We start from the raw sequence: 5,527 nt of genomic DNA, 5'->3' as shown, positions 1-5,527 counted from the left end.
CATCCATCCATCCACCCATCCATCCAGCCACTCATCCATCCATCCACCCACCCACCTATCCATCCATCCATCCATCGAATCAACCACCCACCCACCCATTTCATTCGTCCATCATCCAACCACTCACCCACCCATCCATCCATCCATCCATCTATCCACCCACCTTCCCACCCATCCACCCATCTATTCATCCATCCACCCACCCACCCAACAATCCATCAACCATTAATCCATCCACCCACCTATCCATCCATCTTTTCCACTGGAAATACCCTTCATCCAGCCGTCTGTCTTGTGAGCATGATAAGTTGAAAAAAGTGAGATACCAAACTTCTATTTTGGTGTGTGGCTGCATCTACACATAAGAAAGTTCCCTATCACAAATTGGGATGCCACATCAAAATCCAAGATGACCACCATGCACAAATGCATGTAAGTATGTAAACCAGCCACCTTTATCATTTGAGGAAACTATGCTTTCACCAGATGATTGAGGGGGGGCTGAAGGTTAATTGATGGTGGTCAAGGCCACCAGTGGCCACCCCCTGGCTCCTCCACTGTACCTGGTGGTGGATAAAATTGCTCCCTCCACTCAGCAGGATCAGTTATTAACTTGAACAAGAAAAATAAACTCCCTGTTCTTCTCCACAGTGTAACTTCTACCCACTTGAATCCATGTTCTGTTCCAGTCCAGAAGAGCGCTCATCTAGAAAACTAAATGTTCATTATTCAGATCCCTCAGTGACGGAGCCATCAGCTTGTTTGGCTTCATTTAGGTCTGACACTGAATGCTGAGGATTATATATGAGCTGTAATTATTCCAGATGTAGAGTGGGGTCAGATCATGAGGCGACTAAAGACTTCCAGCCTGTAGCGGCTGAACTGTCTTCAGGGCTGACGGGAGCCCTGCAGCTCAAAAAGTAAACCGTCTCCAGCAGGGTGAGAAGGCCTCAGACTGCAGCCGTGGTTAAACTCCACGTGGTGAGAGCGCTCTGACAGCAGCTTCAACACAAAGCCACAAACCATGACAATCTCAGCACCAAGGAGGACTCTGGACCGGGTCAGACTCTGAAATAAACTGTTGAAAGAACTCGGACTATAAAAGACTTTCTGTTTCAGCGTCGAGTCACAGAAAGAGCAGGTTGAAGTCTTTGCTGTCAAGACAGAAATGTCTTCTTGTAGTTGGTCATGAAACAATCCAAGCAAGTTCAACAAATTATCACTGAATTAGTTACAACAACTCTACAGAGGAAGTCAGACACGGAGGCTTAATTTTCTTTTGAAACAATTTGATAGAAATTAATTTTTTTTTTTTTTTATCTAAGAACAAATAAGCAACAATTTACCCTCTGAATGCTCCACATCATGACATCTGCAGAAGAGCTGCTGCTTTCCGACACCAACAGACAACGTTGAAACACAAATGCAGTTAAAATAAATGAATAAATCAGAGCCTTTGGTTGCTGCTGTGTTAGTAAAATAGATAATAAGGATGTGAGAGTGAGCAGACGACAGCATCGAGCAGCTTGTTTGTGTTTTTTGTCAGCCTCGCCTTCATACGACCGAACCACAACAGGAAAAAAGACTCTTCCTGTCAACAGAAAGAGCTGAAAACAGACTCACAGCTCCGTCCTTCATCCTCTGAGACCAGCCCGAGATCATCCACGAGCTCAGAGCGCTCGCAAAGGTGTGAGGTCCGACACGTGACTGACAGGTTGGTGCGATCCCCCTCCCACCCCAACCCCCGTCACCCACAGCGACATCGATAAGCCCCTTCCAATCAACATGGCCGACTTTCTTCTGCTTCAGGTAAAAGAACAGAAGTGATGGGAGACACTCGTCGTTTGCGTGAAAATCAGAAAGAACGCAGAGGATCCATCGTTCTCCGGCTTTATAAGACTGAAGAGATGTTTTCATTCTTGACAGACGGAAACGAGGAAACAAAATAATTTAATAAAAACCTGAAAATGAACTTGATCTGTTCATTTTATTTGTTTCTTCCATTTTCTGCCTCTAATTGCTGTTTATTTACTTATTTATTTATTTTATTATTTCTGTTTTTGTTTGTTTCTTCTTATGTTGTTTCTTTGATAGTGTTTTCTTTTGTGTTTATCTGTTTCTTTCTTACATGTTTTGTTTGTTTTATTTATTATTGTTCCTTTACTTATTCATGTATTAGTTTATTTTCCTGCACATCAACTGAAAATATTTTTACTAAAGATATAAATGTAAACTCTTCAGCTCTACAAACCTTAATAAAAAAAATAAAAAAACACATTGGTCTCTTTTTGTTTGTAAATTTTCAGATTTAGTAAAAATCTTCTGTCAATAGTTAAAAAGCTGTGATTAAATAAATAAAGAATATTAAATAGAAAGAAAAGACACTTTTTTTTTTCCAAATTAAATCAAACATTTGACTTAGAAAAAAAAAACTAACCAGTCTTTTTTGGTTCAGGCTGTTTTTTTTTTTATGTCTGCACTTTTATTAAATAAAGACAAAAATCCAAAGTGACCCTGTAGTAAAGAAATATAATTATTAGTTTTATTTACTGTAACTTTGTTTTACATGTTTACTTCAGAAAGCGTCAGAAACGTGGTGTCATATTTCTGTTCGCTCTTTTATTTAACTGTTTACCAGCTGAGGTCTGGGTCCTGATAAAACTAAACAATAGAAATACAACTCTTTTACTTTATTATGTCAACATTTAAAACCAATTTTATGCTGGAAAAATAAAAAGTCTAAACTCGAACTTTGAATTGTTTTGTACAGTTGATTTGTTACAAAACTGTTTCTGCTGTTTCAGGCTTCTAACGAAGCAACGTGTCTTCAGTCCGTTGTTTTGTTTATCAGTTTTTTAAATGTTTTTATTTACCATGTCAGGACATCTGGACAACTGCACCAGCAACTCTATAATTACACAATAAATAGAGAAATAATTCACTTTGTTTTGCGCTTTTTTCTCAACAACCTGGCTCCATCTTATATTACAGATCTTATTGTTCCATATTTTCCTAACAGAGCACTTTGCTCTCAGACTGCAGGTTTACTTGTGGTTCCTAGAGTTTCCAAAAGCAGAATGAGAGGCAGATCTTCCAGTTATCAGGCTCCTCTCTTGTGGAACCAACTTCCAGTTTCTGTCAGTGAGGCTGACACATTATCCAGTTTTAAGACTAGGCTTAAGTGTTTCCTTTTTGATAAATCCTATAGTTAGGGTCGGCTTGGGTTTCCTGAGCTGTCCCTTAGTTCTGCTGCTATAGGCTTAGACTGCTGGAGGACAAACTGACCACATTTCTTCACTCTGCTACTGTCTTTACTTACTCTGCTCAACCTGTTTGTATTTGTAATTGTTTCTATCTTATGTGGGTTTTTTTATCTTTCCTCCTATAAAAAGTTCACCTGGACCTGCCATTGTGTATCTGTTCCTCTTTCCTGTCCTCTCAAACCCAGCTGGATGAAGCAGATGGCCACTCATCCTGAGCCTGGTTCTGCTGGAGGTTTCTTCCTGTTTAAAGAGAGTTTTTCCTTTCCACTGTTGCCACTGTGCTTGCTCAGGATGGGAGACTGTGACGAAGTGACGATTCAGTGAGTCTGCTGCTTCCTTAGATACAGAACTTTACTAATAGCATTTTTGTTGTGTTTGTGAATGTTTCTGTTCAGTGCCCTGAGAGAACTTCTGCTGTGACTTAGCGCTAAATAAATCAACTGGATTGAATTGATTTTTCTTGTTCCAACCTCCAGATGCACCAGTGTGAACTGGAATTATTTTGTCCTCCATCAATGAAACGTTTACCAACTTTAACTTGAGCTCCAAGCCCATTTCTGGGTCCACTTTCCAGATTCAAAAACATTCATTTACTCTCAGTTTTATTAGTCTGAAATAAACTATATAAAAAATTAGAGCTAAAAACTAATGACAATAACTGGATAATCTTGAGAAATTATTAGTGTTTGTTATATTAAAAACCTACATCACCTGTCTTGAGGCAGGTAGGAAAGAAAAAAGTAGAATTCCTCACAAGCTCATATATTAAAGTATCAATTAAACTATTTTAAAATCAAACTTCTCATTATTAAACATAATTTTCAGATTTTTTTTCATATAGCCTTCCTGTTGCCCTTGGGTCAAACTGACCCATAAGGTTTTAGATTGCTCAGTTAAGAAATTAATGTAACTAAAACAAAGAACCCGTTTTTGATTAATTCATTTTACTGACACATGCTCTTGAAAACATTTTTCTTTTGAATTTGTTAGTTTTATTAAATTTGTTTTAAGAAAATATCCCATTTAATTTATTTAATTATTTGACTCTACTCACTCATTCTATGTGGAGTTTGCATGTTCTCTCCGTGCATGCGTGGGTTTTCTCCAGGTACTCCAGTTTCCTCCCACAGACCAAAAACATGCATGTTAGGCTGATTGGTAACTCTAAATTGTCCCTAGGTGTGAGTTAGAGGGTGAATGTTTGTTTGTCTCGTTTGTCTCCATGTGTCCCTGGGATGGACTGGAGACCTGTCCAGGGCGTCCCCTGCCTCTCACACAGTGATAGCTGGACATGGGCACCAGTGAGCCCCACGACCCAAAAAGGAAGAAGTGGTAAAGATAATGAATGGACAGACTCTTTACGGCTAAAAATCAAACTAAAATTAAAAAGTTAACATGATTTAAGTAGTGATTAATAAATGTTTACCTACTTTGGGTATTACTTTGTTGTTCTTTAGCTGCTCAGTGTATTAAATATTTAGCTGCACTGGGTACTAAATACTTAGCTGTTCTGTGTATTAAATATTTAGCTACTCTGAAATAAATATTTAGCAGCTCTGGATGTTATTTAGCTGCTCTTGGTATAAAATAGCTCTGGGTACTAAATATTTACCTGTCTTGTGTACTATATATTTAGCTACTTTGGGCATAAAATATTTAGTTGCTCTCTGTATAAAATATGTATGTACTCTGTGTACTCTATATTCTGCTGTACTTTGTATTCAATATTAAACTGTACTGTGTAATAAATATTTAATTGGTCTGTGTACTCTATATTCAGCTGCTCTAAGTACTAAATATTTAGCTACTCTATGTATTATATATTTAGCTACTCTATGTATTATATATTTAGCTACTCTATGTATTATATATTTAGCTACTCTGTGAATTACATATTTAGCTGCTCTATGTATCATATATTTAGCTGCATTTAGCTGCTCTATGTATCATATATTTAGCTGCTCTGTGTATCGTATATTTAGCTGCTCTATTTATCATATATTTAGCTGCTCTATTTATTATATATTTTGTTGCTCTATGCATCACATATTTAGCTGCTCTATGTATCATATATTTAGCTGCTCTATGTATCACATATTTAGCTGCTCTATGTATCACATATTTAGCTGCTCTATTTATCACATATTTAGCTGCTCTACTTATCACATATTTAGCTGCTCTATTTATTATATTTTAGCTGCTCTATGTATCATATATTTAGCTGCTCTATTTATTATATTTTAGCTGCTCTATGTATCATATAT

This window comes from Nematolebias whitei, chromosome 12 (genome assembly GCF_014905685.2).
Source record: "Nematolebias whitei isolate Nwh7 chromosome 12, NemWhi1, whole genome shotgun sequence".
Classification (NCBI taxonomy): Eukaryota; Metazoa; Chordata; class Actinopteri; order Cyprinodontiformes; family Rivulidae; genus Nematolebias; species Nematolebias whitei.
The sequence above is the reverse complement of the archived record's forward strand: the minus strand, read 5'-3'. Positions refer to the sequence as shown.